Genomic DNA, 17,469 nt, shown 5'->3' with positions numbered 1-17,469 from the left:
TTGCATGTTCTCCAAGTGTGGGTTAGGTTTCCTCTGGGTGCTCTTGTTTTTATTTTTGTTGTACAGTTCAAATACATGCAGTTTAGAAGGATTGGCAATGGCAAATTGACCCTGATGTGTGTGTGCTCACTACACTCACCTAAAGGATTATTAGGAACACCATACTAATACGGTGTTTGACCCCCTTTCGCCTACAGAACTGCCTTAATTCTACGTGGCATTGATGCAACAAGGTACTGAAAGCATTCTTTAGAAATGTTGGCCCATATTGATAGGATAGCATCTTGCAGTTGATGGAGATTTGTGGGATGCACATCCAGGGCACGAAGCTCCCGTTCCACCACATCCCAAAGATGCTCTATTGGGTTGAGATCTGGTGACTGTGGGGCCATTTTAGTACAGTGAACTCATTGTCATGTTCAAGAAACCAATTTGAAATGATTCGAGCTTTGTGACATGGTGCATTATCCTGCTGGAAGTAGCCATCAGAGGATGGGTACATGGTGGTCATGTAGGGATGGACAAGGTCAGAAACAATGCTCAGGTAGCCCGTGGCATTTAAACGATGCTCAATTGGCACTAAGGGGCCTAAAGTGTGCCAAGAAAACATCCCCCACACCATTACACCACCACCACCAGCCTGCACAGTGGTAACAAGGCATGATGAATCCATGTTCTCATTCTGTTTAAGCCAAATTCTGACTCTACCATTTGAATGTCTCAACAGAAATCAAGACTCTTCAGACCAGGCAACATTTTTCCAGTCTTCAACTGTCCAATTTTGGTGAGCTCGTGCAAATTGTAGCCTCTTTTTCCTATTTGTAGTGGAGATGAGTGGTACCCGATGGGGTCTTCTGCTGTTGTAGCACATCCGCCTCAAGGTTGTGCGTGTTGTGGCTTCACAAATGCTTTGCTGCATACCTCGGTTGTAACGAGTGGTTATTTCAGTCAAAGTTGCTCTTCTATCAGCTTGAATCAGTCGGCCCATTCTCCTCTGACCTCTAGCATCAACAAGGCATTTTCGCCCACAGGACTGCCGCATACTGGATGTTTTTCCCTTTTCACACCATTCTTTGTAAACCCTAGAAATGGTTGTGCGTGAAAATCCCAGTAACTGAGCAGATTGTGAAATACTCAGACTGGCCCGTCTGGCACCAACAACCATGCCACGCTCAAAATTGCTTAAATCAGCTTTCTTTCCCATTCTGACATTCAGTTTGGAGTTCAGGAGATTGTCTTGACCAGGACCACACCCCTAAATGCATTGAAGCAACTGCCATGTGATTGGTTGATTAGATAATTGCATTAATGAGAAATTGAACAGGTGTTCCTAATAATCCTTTAGGTGAGTGTATATGATAGGTCTGTGCCCAGTGCTTGCTGGGATAGGATTCAGCTTCCCTTGTTCTAGAAAAGAGGGTTTGGAAAATGTGCAGATGGGTAGTTTAATAATTTGTTCCTATATCTCATCCACCTGTATGTTGTATAGCCAGGGTCTCCACTTTTAAAATTATAGGTGTCAACAGATCTCTCAAACACAGGTTGTGCGGAGCTCATTTTAATATTTAGCGTTTCAAAGTGACAGGAACTTGAAGTACTTCAGCATTATCATACCCTGCTTCATTTAACCTTCCCAGTAAACACTTTTCTCACTTAACCTCAATGTAAAAAGTCTAAAAGAAGCCAATGTCTAATAAAATATTTACACACAGCACCAGCAGTTCTTTCTTAAAAGGAAATAAATACACTGTGTGACATGCAGGTCGCTATTCTCTGTTTTTTTTTTTCCCTTACAGCCTCCACCCCGCAGTATTGGCTGAAAGCATGTGCACAACTGACGAAACATTAAAACAGTTCATTTAGAGAAGCCGAGTGAGAGCCAGCGAGACGACACAGAAAAGAGCCACAGCAATTCACAAAACAGTCTTGGGAGCTGCAATTGAGCCATAAAGTCTGACACACGGTAAGGTTTCACAAAGGCCTTGACTTGTTTTTGTATTTTTTTAAATTATTTTTTATTACTAGCACTTTTGGCTTACATACGCGTAGGGGGCTTAAATTCCTTTACTATAAAGTCATGCCTGCCTCTTGAGAGTTTGTAACAGACTTCTATTTCTTATTGTACTGCAGATGTAAAACACAGCAGGACTGTGTAAAAACTGGACCTGGATGTACAAAATTAAAAAACTGAAAATAAATGGAACCATCTCTGCTTGTATATCGGGTTCAGATAGTTTTGTACCACCCAGTACTGATAGTAACCTCCTCTAAGGTCTCAAAGATTTTGTCTCCAGCTTCTCACTTTGGTCTCCTCTATCAATCTTCTAATTTTTTTAAACAGTCAGAAAAAAAAAGTTCTGCTCTTTTAAAAGGAACAAAACAAGTTTGTTCAGCTTGAGGCTGACAACATCAAAATATGTACTTCCTGAATAAGAACAGCACAAAAAAAAGCCTCTTGTGGAACTTATTAAAGCAGAAGTAAGCTAAATGTTCCGTACGATAAATGAGTTTCTTTGCTAAAAGGGAGAATCTAGATATTAGGCATCGTGCTGTGATGGTAGTCCCTGGACAGTGTCTTCAGGACAGGATGTGATGTTGGCTAGGTGAGCAATGTATGAACTTGTAGAAGACCTGCAGATGTCTTCTGACCATCGTGTGATAATTCATCTGGCACAGATATGTCACACTGTCGGTTATTTACTCATGTCCTATGACGAGTATAGGGGAAAGCTACTCAATAATCAATAAGCAGTTCCATTAATTTATCCAGATTAGAAGAAGATATCCATCTATGATCATCCATTATGTCACTGTTTTATCCATTGCAGTTTCACATGGATCACACCTATCCAGAAATCTCCTGATGCATCTTTGGATGGACATAAATAAATCACATGTACATACAGGGGCAGTTTATGATCATAGTGTTAGTCAAATCCTGGAGTTGTCAGGCAGCAGTGTTGTAAAATATCCGTTAATCTGTCAGTTTATTCTTGAATAACTTTCACGTGCTGTTATTCTTGTGAAGTTATGAAAGAGGGGTAGAGAAGACTATTCATACATAAAGTAATGAGCAATGATTGAATTGAGGCAGGAACTGAAAATGTAAAATCGTCATTGAGCAACGCCTTTACATTCATTACAGTAAATCTGAAACAATTAAGTAACTATAGGGCAGGTCATTTTGCTAAATTTGAAAAGACTTCTGTTTTATCCAGAAAAAATCTTCATCATTGCTCACTTCTACTTTATTTAGCATACAGTGTATTTAATGATTATTTTGTAGTAGCTGAAAAATGACATAAACACATCTGTATGTTACTGTAACTATATGTTACATTTTATCTGAGCCTTACATACAGTAGTCCTTTGTTACTTCATTCCACTTATCCAACTAAACATACATTCATTCTGTTCTACTTTCTACATGTAACAGTAATGTAATGCATATAATAGTAATGTAATACATATAATAGTTATTCATATAACAGTATAACTATTACTGATCTAACCATCAGATTTTGATGTATAATTGTTCTAATTATACAATATACAGTTTTGCAATATTGATAAAAGGTTTGAGTACTGCTACTGAAAATAACTCATTTTTAATTTTGGTGCTGGGAGGCTATTGTGTGCCGTGCTTGGACATTTACTTGATGTTCCTTCCCCTGGCTTTATGTCACTTTATGCATGCAGTCAAAATATGTTTGTATGTGTCGACCCTTGTGAGCATCTGGTGATGGTATGGAATTGTAATTCTGCAAGGTTGTGCGCCCCACGCCCCGTTCTTCTACCACCATTGCTTGCCTAAAATCTCTCTGTTCACCAAGCAACCCAAAATCAACTGGGGACATTCCACACATCACCCAAATCCAAATAAAGCCAAAGAGTTAGACATTGCATAAAAAGTGTGCTTTTTAAGCAAAGAAACATATTTTTGCAAAAGTATTATACAAGGATACATAAATAAGGGGGAGGGGGGGGTGTCACAAAGCATAAATAAGACAAGGACAACCACACTGCCTGAAGCCACTCTTGGCCTGCTATAATCAGACTTTAGCCCCGGTCTAGAGGTGAGATGGCTTGGTGTCCATACTCACTATCTGGTCTCTGTGCTAAACCTGCTTCTTCTAGCCTCCCAACTCTTAGCTTATCTACCTTCTATTAGAGAGTCTGCTTTAAAAGTTCTTAGCAGAGAGATATCTGATTTGCCATGGAATCAGAGGATCACCAGTTTAGAGTTCTGTCTTGTAGGCTTTGGGACCTTTAAACAGATACGTAGATATTACAGGATAAAACCTAGGCTGCCCGTTCCACATAAATGACACCATGGCCTCACACATCTCTATCTTGGGCCTTGTGCCCTCTTGTGGCCAGGAGTCATTTTCTGAATGTGCCTTTCAAAATTCTAGTTAAGAATGCAAGAAGGCTAAGAAAAGAGGGAAGAGCATTCAGACCATCAGTCTCATTTGGTTCCACTACTAGACATCTCAGATGAAGCACTATATCTGATTTTTGATGAGCCATTGAACTCCATTATAATCATGTGCTTGACCTGTGATTTGACAGACATTTCATAAGCACTTGCATTACTGATTCAAAATAACCGATGTCCATAGTTCAGCATTGCATAGTACTTGTATTGCATGATTGTTACTTTTTCTGCCTGATCCACGTTTTTATCTGATGTTTATTTTTAAAATTTTATTTGGTATAATTGAAAACTTGATATTCAAGGCTTCCTCTACTGCAATTGCTTTGTTTAGTAATTTGAGTCTAGTAAAGTCAGGGGGTGTCTGGTTCTGTGCTGAGTGGTCTTTCCATCCCCATCAAGGTGGACCACTGACTGCTCCTGTGTCAACTGCCAGGTCTCCTTTTAATTATAACCAATCATAGCCCAAGATATCTATTAGTTAGAAGGAATTCTCACTCCCTGGTAGCACCAATTCAGGCCCACAATTCCTTTTTTCATTTATGTACCTAGCTATAACATATCATAACATAACATAGCATAACATAAAGCAGAAGTACATTGTATATAATATATATTCATCTCTTTCTTTGAATCTGCATCTATTTTTGGCCAATGGTGCTGGCATAAGCCCCCACAACCCTTAAATGAATATGCAGGCTTTATATACCGTGTATGTACTGTATATTGGGGGGTTGAGGGGTGAGCCAGAAATTGCTTTCATCACCTTCAAAATAAGTTTGTTGAGATACAATACTCGCACATTGAAATACAGAAGTGTTTACAGCAAGTCATCAGGAAGAAGTGGCACTCACAACTGGATTTTACACAGTGACAGAGTACCTGCACACATCACATTGTCAGTCAAACAGGTTTTGACCAAAACTAATGTGGTTCTTGCTTCACACACCCCATATTTACCAGACCTCACTCCCAGTGACTGCTTATTGTTCTTAAACTGAGAATGAAGGGAAGATTTGCTAACATGTTAGAGATTAAGAAAAAAAAATGCAGGAGGTGCTACACATGTTAACAAAAGATAAGTACCGTAATAGAAAAAGTGCTAGGACAAGCATACTGCAGTCATCACTCAATGAATATTGCATAAAGTTATATAATATAGTTTTTTTTTAATTCTGGGAATTATATATATATATATATATATATATATATATATATATATATATATATATATATATATATATATATATATATATATATATATACACTAGCAAAACCGTGCTTGCGTAAGTACTGCATTCAAATTTTATTAAGAAGAAAAGTAAACCTTTTAAACTGAGGGAAAATATGCCAATAATTATTTGTTAAGGATCTCTTTGTATACCATGTTGTCAGTTCGGCTCTCCGGTTGTAACATGACCAAGCTGTGCACTGAGCTTACTCTTAAGGATGCAACGTACAGTTGGCCATGTGAACAGTAATCTTGTCTCAAATCTCACAGCTTGGATTGCTGCTGTCATAATCGGTTTGAGTTTCATGGTTTGTTTCAATTACGACAGTATTTGCAGGATTTGTTGTGTTGAAGTGACATTTGGCATCTGTCAAGCGTTGTAAGCAGACAACTGGTTTCATCGATAAAATCACATCCAGCTTTTGAGAGTTTAAATATTCATAAACATCAAAGTGTCCACTACTGAAATCGTCACCTGTGAATCTAAGATGTTTAAGAGGCATTGGTGGTTGTCGAAAGGTGTAAAATATTTGGCCATTTCGGTACACTTGAAAGCGACAACTGAACAATTCAGTGGCAGCCATCAACTCACATGCAGAACCATAGGTGAAGGGCTTAAGCATTTCACTCTTATAGTGCTCCTGTGTAGTATAATTATCTCCTGTACCATCATCAGTCCACACCTTGAACCTGTTCCAGTCATTCAATACATAAGACACAATGTTCCTCCGGATATCAAGAGTGAGCCTGAAATGGCCGTGCAATATGATCATCTCAATAGACATGGTAATGGGGGTTGGAATGATAAAGGAAATGGGTACCTGAGCAATGTAAAGTAAGTGTAAAATACCTACACAATAACTATAATTGTAATAAACAAACAATAAAACAGCGGAAAAGCCGTGGATTAAACAAAAAGGCTGTAGTTATCAGTAGGGAGACGTGAAGCAAGGAAGGGAATGTAGAGACTGGAGCAACGGACGGTCTTATATAGGCAGGCAGCCAACAATGTGGGAGGCGTTTGGATGGGGGACCCAACGCCGCCTCACACGGCGACTGAGCTGCAGGCTATGGACGTATATGAGTACACGGGAAGTTGGAGAATTAGTGATGTTGGAAAGTTCAATATGGCGGCTGACAGTGGCGTCATACCACCGAAATAAGTACGTACATTGGTTTCGGTTAGCTCAGGGAAGCCACCTACCAAATTTCGTGAAGATGGGGCCGTAGATAAGAAAGTTCAACATGGCAGACGTTGTTGACCGTTATGACCGTTACTCGTAGAATTTCGAAATGAAACCTGCTAAACTGTTGTAAGTAAGCTGTAAGGAATAAGCCTGCCAAATTTCAGCCTTCTACCTACACGGGAAGTTTGAGAATTAGTGACGTTGGAAAGTTCAATATGGCGGCTGACAGTGGCGTCATACCACCGAAATAAGCATGTATATTGGTTTTGGTTAGCGCAGGGAAGCCGCCTACCAAATTCCGTGAAGATGGGGCCATGAATAAGAAAGTTCAATATGGCGGACGTTGTTGACTGTTATGACCGTTATGCGTAGAATTTCAAAATGAAACCTAAGGAATGAGCCTGCCAAATTTCAGCCTTCTACCTACACGAGAAGTTGGAGAATTAGTGACGTTTGGAAAATTCAATATGGCAGCCGACAGTGGCATCATACCACCGAAATAAGTACGTACATTGGTTTTGATTAGCGCAAGGAAGCCACCTACCAAATTTCGTGAAGATGGGGCCATAAAAAAGAAAGTTCAACATGGCGAACGTTGTCGACCGTTATCGACCGTTATGACTGTTACGTGTAAAATTTCAAAATGAAACCTGCTTAACTTTTGTAAGTATGCTGTAAGGAATAAGCCTGCCAAACTTCAGCTTTCTACCTACATGGGAAGTTGGAGAACTAGTGATGAGTCAGTGAGTGAGTGAGTGAGTGAGTGAGTGAGTGAGTCAGTCAGTCAGTCAGTCAGTCAGTCAGTCAGTCAGTGAGGGCTTTGCCTTTTATTATTATACATGTAGATATATATAGGGTGGTCCAGATCTAATTATGCAGATCCAGATCATCTGGATGACTTTGATTTATGCGGGGACAATTCCAGCTTGGCGCGAAGACGATTCTTCACGTCATCAGTTCGCACACTTCTCGATGGTCCGGGATTTTTCGGGTGATTTTCTATGTAATAATAAGTTATAGTGTAATGAAAATTGCATAATTAGATCTGTATCACCATATATATATATATATATATATATATATATATATATATATATATATATATATATATATATATAAAGTGGTCGCGTGAGGAAAGACAAGTCTAAGCGTTAATGTTGGGCGCCAACCAGGTTGTCTCCATTTAATCAAAAGCAAACGGAAATCAAAGAGGCACTATGTGGTGTAAAATAGAAATCCAAAGAGGCAAAATTAAAGAGCCATTTAGAGTTTTGTGAAACGTTTCTTCCCGAAAGTCCCAATCTAGGTGCTCCGTCCTGCATTGTGTTCTGCTCACAGAGACACTTCCTTTTAGTTGCCATATGATTTATAGGTCAGTAGGTCAGAGTGGTGTTACATATCTCAGATACTGTAAGCCCAGAGGGTGATCCACTGACACAGCTCTTTTCTACTGTATATGTCTTACAGGTTCTAAGAAGACATAATGATTAAGGACTCACTTGTATGTCTCTCTTCTGATCCCACCGAATAATTTAGCATTTTTAAGTATACTTTACAAAATTTGCTGGGACTGAAATCAATATAGTGGTTACAAAGGTCTTTGCGTTACATTTAGAATGTATTCTTTTCTGCATTGGAAATAATAGGCAAGGGCCCAATTTCCCCTTCAATAAATGGAAGACTTTGTGTGGTTTCTGCGGAGTAGAGCTGTGCACAAGACCTGCATGCTTAGAATTGCAGTCTCTAGAATGAATGTGCAGTGTGGGAGGGCAGTCGTCTTGTCATTATACAAGAACAAAAGCATAAAATGGTTGGATGGGCAACATTTCCTCTCAGAACCTCCCACCACAATGTCACCCACCTGGAAGATACAGCTCATTTTTTTAATTCTATATACAAATGAAGTTTCTATAAAAAGCACACTTGGTGACCACTTAAATGTTATAAAAAGAGAAATATGGCAGGCATATCATCTGTTATACAGGAAAAAGAAGATAAGTTGGCTTTAATCAAAATATTTGTTGAGAGAAAGGGTCATACTTGTACTAAACGAATGACATGTTATATACATTAAAACGATCTAGCAGATGCATATATTGGACTTAATAGGTTAAAATTTAACTGTATTCCTATTACAAAGAACATTTACTTATTTGTTTCACTTTTATAAGGAACATTTTTCTAAAATCCTTTCATGAAAGGTAAAGCACAAATATTTATACTAAAATGTGTGTGTTAAGTTAATTGGTGGCTCGAAACTGATCTCCATAAGAGTGAATAAAGGTGCATCCTAAACTGGATTGAGGAGATTTAATAATGAAAATATGTATAGTGCGGGTGATGTGACGCACCATTTGATCCATTCCTTAACCCTAATAACTTTAAAAGGCCAACATATAAAAAAATAAAGGATTAGTGTACAAAAAAAGGGAAACATAAGGAAGGGAATCCACAGATGGAGTGATAATAGAATACAAATACCCTAATGGCTTTTTGGGCCTTCATACACGTAAGACTAACCCTCTCTCTAAGTCCCAGGGCGATTGATCTACACCGTGATGGCGTTAAGCACTTCTTCTTTACTGGCCATGTTGCTCTTTTCATTCCTTCTGCCTCCAGAGCCTATGCATTGCTTACCTCTCACCTTTACTGGCTGGATGGTGATTTCTGAGGTGATTTTAAGCATTTCCTTCGCCCCCACAATAATCTTTTTATGAGCTCTGCTTCCCTGAACCCATCCAGCCTGCTTTCACAGATACTTCTTTTGCCGAAGATTACAAAGTTATTCTTAGTAAGGTTTTGAAGGGTTTTGTTCCTGCCATGACACATCCCCTGTTGTCTGCATGAGATGAGGTAGGCTTGTGGCGTTTGATTGTTATCTGTGGGCTTTTGTGGGATGCAATTTTTTGTGCTACTTTTTTTTTAACAGCAATGTGGTATTTTGGGCTATTTTGTACCCCCTCCATTGCACATTTTATCATATTATCTGCTGTTTGCATTTGTATATGTTCTTTGGTGTGTGTGTGTTTGCCTTGCAATCGACTGGCACCCTGTCCAAGGTTTATTCCTGCCTTGCACACTATACTGGCTGGGGTAGTTTCCAGCAGACCCCTAGGACCCAGTTCAGGACTGAGCAGGTTAAAGAATGACTGACTAACCAATGTAAAATCCCCTCACCATTTTGTGTGATGGCATATACCAATTCTATCAATCTAGACATATCTCTGAGGGGACACCCCCCCACACGCCAAGCTTTGATGGTATGTACCACACCCTCTTGCTCTGACAGTGCCCCCTGCTTCCCGCTGTGTTATTTTGTCTACCTCAGCTAATTGGGCTATCTTTTGGGCAAATTCGCTATTTTGGGCTATAAATGTTTAAAGGACCTGGCAAGCCTGGTTGATTGGGGTGCTTTGCTGAACACACATTCACATACAAATGCGAGCAGATCAGGTCAAGTACTTCATTCACACCTGAGAGCAGGTGATGACAGCATCTACACCCGATTGGTGTTATAAAGGGAGCATCCACAGTGAAATGGGGAAAGGCAATGGACAATGGAGAAGGACAAAAGAAAAGGGACAGAGGTTAAAGGACTGAGGAAGATGGTAGAATGGTGGGGGAGCAGATGCTGCAGGAGAGTAGACATGCAGTCAGGAAAATGAGCACTGGAAGTGGAGAGTGTGGCTGGCGCTTGAGGTGGGGCATGTGGGTTATTCCTGTTGAGCATATCCGAGGAGTAGGAGTGGCCATTCACTATGAGTAAGTCCAGCCAATGGCCAAGGGACAGCGGGTGGGAGAAAGGAGCAGTGCTTGATACAGAAGGACTGGTGGGCAGGCACCCGAGCAGCATTTGAAGGGTGACTCTGCCTGTTGGGAGGACATCTCCTCTTGTTGTAGGGTCCCATCCAGGACAGAGGAGACGTCAGTTTTAGAAGCACCATAGCTCGATTGGGTTTTAAAGGAAGCATTCTGGCTTGGACTTTAACCTTGTTTAAAATGATTGTTTATTGGATTTTAACCTGAATTTATGGATTATTTATTTTATTTATCTATTGAAGCACTACACTTTTGGATATTGTCCGTTGAGCACTGGCACCTACCCTTGCTGACTGTGTCATTTGCCCGGCTCATCCTCAGTTTCATTATCGACAGTTCCGGGTTCAAGTTGATGAGGACAGTGGAGCCAACCCGGCCAGTCACATTGTGACGCTGTCTAAAGACAGAGAGCTATAGAGAAGAGGAAGGCCAGGTCGGAAGCAGCGTTGCAACCACTCTCTGTTATTGGAGAATTGGTCAGTTAAGTGATTTTTACCACAGTAACTCACTGCTATGGACTGAGCACGTGGCATTGTGGTTTCCAGATTAAACCAGCAGTGTCTTGCATAATGCTCTCTTAATAAAGATGTATAGCCTTTAGTTTGCAGAATAAGAGACATTGTGCCTCATCTGAAACTGAACTGCAAATATCTATCTATCTATCTATCTATCTATCTATCTATCTATCTATCTATCTATCTATCTATCTATCTATCTATCTATCTATCTATCTATCTATCTATCTATCTATCTATCTATCTATCTAAATTTCAAACAGGAAACTGTCACTCTGAATAGTTATAGCAAGATTTAGAAATAAATTCCAAATTTTTTGACTTTTTGATAACAAACCTAATAGATCTCTACAATGAAGCAAAAAAAAAAAAGATAATGAATGTAGGCTTGTTTAGCAATTCTTTCTATTTACGGTCATTGGCTTTGGGCACTTTTCAATTCTATGAATCCAGATTACCTGAAGGAAAATGTCACAGAAATTGAATAACTTCAAAGACTCCAAGGCTATCTACCAGTAATGAACTTTTCCACTAGATAATTATTTTTTTCTCATAGAGAACAGCCTTACATAGTGCTTTTAATGTCAAGTGCCATCCCATCATATTCTTTCCACCATGCTGCATTTTAAACAAGTTGAGGTTTACTCTCTTCATCAGAGCCACACAGTATGTCATTGGTTGTATTTTAACTTGAACAATGACTATTTCCAATTTAACATCTTAGCCACAAAGCCACACATCCTGCTGTTAACATGCATTAGCTACCTCCAAGCTAGATACATACTCACACGTGACATTACCATAGGCACCATGTACATTATACACCAAACTGTACAAAATGAAGTACAAAGTAGAGCACTAAAATACTTAGAAAAGATTCACACGTATGATAAACCATTCCACTGACTCCCATTAATAATTTTTGTGGGACACACAACTAAGGCCAGACAAGTGAGAAGCAGTTGGCTGGAAGCGAGAGTTAGCCACCAGTTAGTTAAGAACACATTAGGTTACAAATCAACATGTTTTGTGCCCCACCGTAGGATACAATAGGTCATGCAATAGGAGACTTCACCTTTTTAAGTTTTACAGTGAAATGCAGCCTCCACTTTTTCATATCTGTATGCTGACAGCACACCATTTACATTATTGTTTTCTTAGTTTTGTTGAATTTATCAAGCTAGTATTATGATTTTCAGACAACTCAATCCTAATGCTAGAAATGAGAAAGTTAGATGATAAAAAATTGCTGTGATGTTTACAGTACATCTGTTCTGATGTGGGGTTTGGTGTTTCTGACTTTTTAAATCTCCAGTGTCTAAGTTAAAGGATAAGCTTTACACTGTCCTGTCTCAAATGACTAAAAATGGCATTCATTCTTCCATAACATTTTTTAAAGATTCCTATTCCTAAATTTACTATTAGCCAAAGCCTGACGGCACTGAACAAAGGCAGAAATGCCAATATCCACACTCAGTCCCAGCATCATCGGGGCAGCTGGGTACAGGTTGAATTATTATTATTATTATTTTATTGATTTTACTTTTAATTAGAAGCAAATAACATTCCATAAAATTAAGTCAAACTTAACAAAGCAAAGTTCAACCCCCACCGAAGAGAAAGAGAGGAAAGTCAGCATCCAGAGCTACTCTATAAAGGGAAACAAGAAAGGAAGAGTATGTTTTCCCAGAAGTGGAAGTTTATTCTAAAATATTACTGATTATATCTAATGTTTTTTTAAAAAAGGTTTTCAACAGATCCTCTAAGTGAGAATTAGATTTTTTTTTTATTTCAAGTAGTATAGAACATCAGTTACCCATTGATTTAAAAGTGGTGGGGTGGGATTCTTCCAGTTGAGAAAGATAAGTCTACATGCTAGTAGTGAAGTCAAGGCAATTACAGTTGGTTTGTCCTTCTCCACTTTAAGCCTATCTGGGAGTACACCAAACACAACTGTTATTGGGTTAGGAGTGATTGTAACACAGAGGCTGTCTGATAGGCATTTAAAGATTTTTTGTCCAAAATATTGTTCATTTGGTGCACGCCCAAAACATGTGGCCTAGTGGGGGTAGAGCTTGATTGCAACGTTTGCAGGTTAGATCTTGCCCTGGAAACATTTTGGACAATTTTAGCCGAAATAAATGTGCTCAATTAAAGATTTTAAGTTGAATGATTGAGTGCTTTCCACATATGGAACTCGAGTGAATTCTGTGCCTGGCTGCCTTTCAATCCTTTTCTGAAATATTAGGTGACAGATCCTTTCCCCAATGTACTTTGTGATCTTCAAAAGAAAGGGACTTTGAAATATTTTTATAATTGTAGAGATGTTATCTGAGTTTTCAAGACTGATCAATATTTCTTCTGGATGGGAGGTTAGTAAAATTTGGAATGTTCTGCAAAGTTTCTAGTTTGAAAGTAGTGGATGAAATGTGTTGGGAGAGGTTGAATCTGAAACTCAATTGTTTGTAGGATGCAAAGACATTACCTATGTACAAGTCTCTAAGTGTTTTAATCCCCAACATTTTTTAGACATTAAATACTGTATACGTTTGAGAGGGTGGAAAAAGGTAGTTGTTATGTAGAGATGCAACAGATAAAAGCTTCTCTGTTTTAAAGTGCTTCCTACATTGGTTCCATATTCTGAGAGAATTAAGGACAATTTGGTTATAAGTGTATTGACAGTCATTTGTATTAACTGGGACACACAGCAGAAAATATAAAAGAAATACTGCAAGATTTTATTTCTATTGCAGACCTGGCTTGTGTAAATTCATCAATTTGTGTCGATGTCTAGGTCTTTATAGTTTGTATATTTGCCACACAGTAATAGAATTGAAAGTTAGGTAGTGCCATGCCCCCTTCTGCTTTAGGTTGTTGTAGAGATGCCCTTTCCATGTGTGGATGTTTCAGATTAAAATTAAATGAAGTTATCATTGAGTCTAATATCTTAAAAAATTATTTGTTAATGTATACGGGGATGCTTTGGAATGGGAAGAGAAGCTTGGGGAGGATGGTCATCTTAACAATGTTGATTCTCCCTACTAATGTAAGATGGAGGGTAGTCCATCTATTTACATCTAGTTTAAGTTTTTCCATGCAAACAGCAAAATGTTGTTGAAAAAGAGCTTTATATTTGCTTGTGACATTTACCCCTAGATATTTAAACTGATCTGCTAAAATAAATATCCAGTCTGACATTGTGAGCTAGGTAATTCACTGGAAACAGCACACTTTGATTTCAAATTGATTTTAAGTCTCGATAATAATCTGCTAATGTTTGTATGACTACAAGCACAGAGTGTTGTGGGTCAGATATAATCAGTACCATATCATCTACATGTAGTGATAATTTCTGTTAAAGTGTATATCTTCTATCTCTGATGCATTTCAAAAGTAGACAGCCAGTGGTTCAATGGCAGGTTTCAAAGGGCAAAGGTGATAAGGGTATCCTTGTTGAGTACCACATTTTAGTTTGAAGTAGTCTGAAATGTTGTTAACACAAACTGAGGCTTCTGGACTAGTGTACAGTAGTTTGATCCATGCACATATGTTTAGGCTGAAGCCAAATTTGTGCAGTATGCTGAATAGGAAGTCCCATCCAACCATGTCAAATGCTTTTTTTCTGCATCTAAAGATAATAAGATCTCTGGGGTGTTAGATTTAATGGGTGAATATATTATATTAAACAAACATTGAAGGTTAGAAGTTAAGTGTTTGCCTTTAATAAATCCTGTTTGGTCTTGTGATATTACAGAAAGAAGCACTTTCTCAATCCTTCTGGCTAGAATTTTGGAAAGTATCTTAACAGCATTATTCAGAAGAGAGATTGGTCTATCTAGCTGTGACATCTGTAATGAATCAAGAAAGTAGATAAGATTTTGTCTCATCTTCTTTGACCTGAGTAGAATATAAGGTCTTCTTGCACTCTCTGAATGTGTGGGTTATATTTTTATTGTCAATCATTTTTTCTCAATCTGTGTTGTTAATTGCTGTTATTGCATTATAGACTACACGCTTGTGGATTTGTTGGACTAAGATATTATTAGCATTCTCTCTGTATTTATAATAATGATGTCTCAATTTAAAGATATGCGTTTCTTTAGTAGTCAAGAGTTAAAATTGTTATTGCAAAACCTGTCTTTTCCTATAAAGTGCCTATTTTGGAGACCTGGAATATTTGAGATCTATTTTGGTAATTTCACTGATTAACTCAGATGTCTTCTTGTGTTCCAATTTATTTTTGTGAGTAAGATATGAACTAATCAGATATAAATTAATCTGTCCTCTTAAAAATACCTTCAGAGTTTCACAGAGTGTACCTGCTGAGATTTCTGAGAATGCATTTTTCTCAGGAAAATAATCAGTTTGCATGGATATGAATTCTATAAAGTTCTCATCAGCTAATGACAGGGGGTTAAGACGTCAGTTATGAGATGAGTGTGTAGGACGCAGTAATTTAAGGGTGAAGAACATATAGCATGAAAAACATGGTAAAAATTGTTTTAAAAAAATTAGCCCCCCCAAAAAAAACAATTTTTTTCCTGCAGACAACAATTGGGCCAATTGGGCGAGAAAACAGCAGACTTGGCAACACCTTTGTTAAAAGGCACCATATGAAGGCCTCACTGTTTTATTTATCAGGCTAATATTTTAAAGTCCATGCTTTGCTGTAGATTACAACTCAGAATTAAAAAATGCGCAGCTAAATAAGTCACTCCACATCTTAGGTCTGTGGTCAATTCCTGTGTAAAGTAACACTACCTGAACACTTTGTTGCGTTTTCTGGGAATAGGTTCCAGTTAGCCATGTTTCTATTGGACCAAAAAATGTTTTTATCATGATATACAGCAAATATATTTTCAAATGAGCATGCCTTGTTGCTTAACAAAACTGTAAAAAAAATATTTAATAAATCTTTCATGCACTTTGACCAGAAGAGCATTTAGTCTTTCTGAATAAACTGTTATGACATTGTTTGTCTGTAGGGCTGGTTAGGTCCTTGAACCCAGTGCTGCTGAAACAGAATCTTCTCCAGCTGACTGTAAATTAGATTAAGAGGGCTTGAGAAAATGATGTTATGCTGTTATGTTTCTCTGTGTATAAGTAAAGGAGTAACCTATGAACCGCATCTTAAATGGTGACTGGGAGGTAAGCCATAGCTTTACAGCCATGGGTTGTTTTTATAATGCGACGGCGGTGACATAATTATGATGTACTGCTTGGTAGCTTTCTTACTTTCTTTTACTTTTAATTTACTTTTTAAGTTTTTTTAACAGGGATTCCAAGTAAAATGCAAGAACTTTTAATAAAAATCTCTTTATCCATGTAAACAAAGCAGAATTTTAAATTGCTTACAAATAATTGAAAGGAGTCATTGTATGTAAATCAATGATTAGTTCTTTTTAGCCAGACAATTTCTGATTTTTTGTAAAGATCATATCACTCTTTTGATTGCATCTCATCATTTTGTTTTGAGGCAAAATCCCAGGAAAAGTCACAGGAATACCTCATCACCACACCATCTTGGGGGATTGCATGCCATGTATCACTTCAAAACTCAGAACAGAGTCAATAACAATTAGAGCTTTGTTGTTGGTAAAATAAAAAACAAGTAAGACTAAACTTAATTTTAAAGAATTAGTTCATCACGGGGCATGAAGGCAGTCAGGTTTTTACTTATATGTATGAGGAATCTACTTTCTTACTCCAGAACACACTCTGTCAGTCTCCTTACACAGCACTCTGTAATTGCTAAATGCAAAATAATACATGAATAACTAAAAGCTGCATTTTCATCTTCCTTCAGCAAGGTAAAATCATTACTGTTACAACATCCCATTACACTTTACGTATTTCACTAATTTGGAGAAATGATTGGAAAAAAGATGAAACAAAAATGTGTTTATACAAGTAAGAATATTGATAATACAGTGACATCCAAATCTATCCATCTATTACCAGTGATATGCGATTATTTTTTTAAAAGTATTGAGTATTAACCAACCAACTGAAATGAATATGTAAGCTAACATTTAAAATATGCATCACCATTCAGTGTGAAGTTTAAACATAATCAAATCACAAGCCATGATAATGTCTGATTTAATGCATTTTCTTCTGTTATGTTATAATTTGAAAGACTATGTTGATCCAACTAGCAAGGTATTAAACTTTTTTTTCTCTTTTTTTAATAATTTACTAGTAAACATATTCAAGACACAATACCTTGAATCAATCTATCTATCTTTCTATCTATCTATCTATCTATCTATCTATCTATCT

General features: G+C 37.8%; 1 protein-coding gene across 1 annotated transcript in view; it reads left to right on the top strand.

The window, feature by feature from the left end:
• Positions 1 to 1,873: 1,873 nt before the first annotated feature.
• gpr174 (G protein-coupled receptor 174) overlaps positions 1,874 to 17,469 on the top strand; it is a 56,655-nt gene continuing 41,059 nt past the window's right edge. Inside the window, exon 1 of the mRNA XM_039765969.1 lies at positions 1,874 to 1,963. The gene's annotated coding sequence lies outside the window, so the exon portion shown is untranslated. The remainder of the gene's footprint in view (positions 1,964 to 17,469) is intronic.

Source organism: Polypterus senegalus, chromosome 10 (assembly GCF_016835505.1).
Source record: "Polypterus senegalus isolate Bchr_013 chromosome 10, ASM1683550v1, whole genome shotgun sequence".
Classification (NCBI taxonomy): Eukaryota; Metazoa; Chordata; class Cladistia; order Polypteriformes; family Polypteridae; genus Polypterus; species Polypterus senegalus.
Note: the sequence above shows the minus strand (reverse complement) of the source record. Positions and strands in the feature narration are given on the sequence as shown.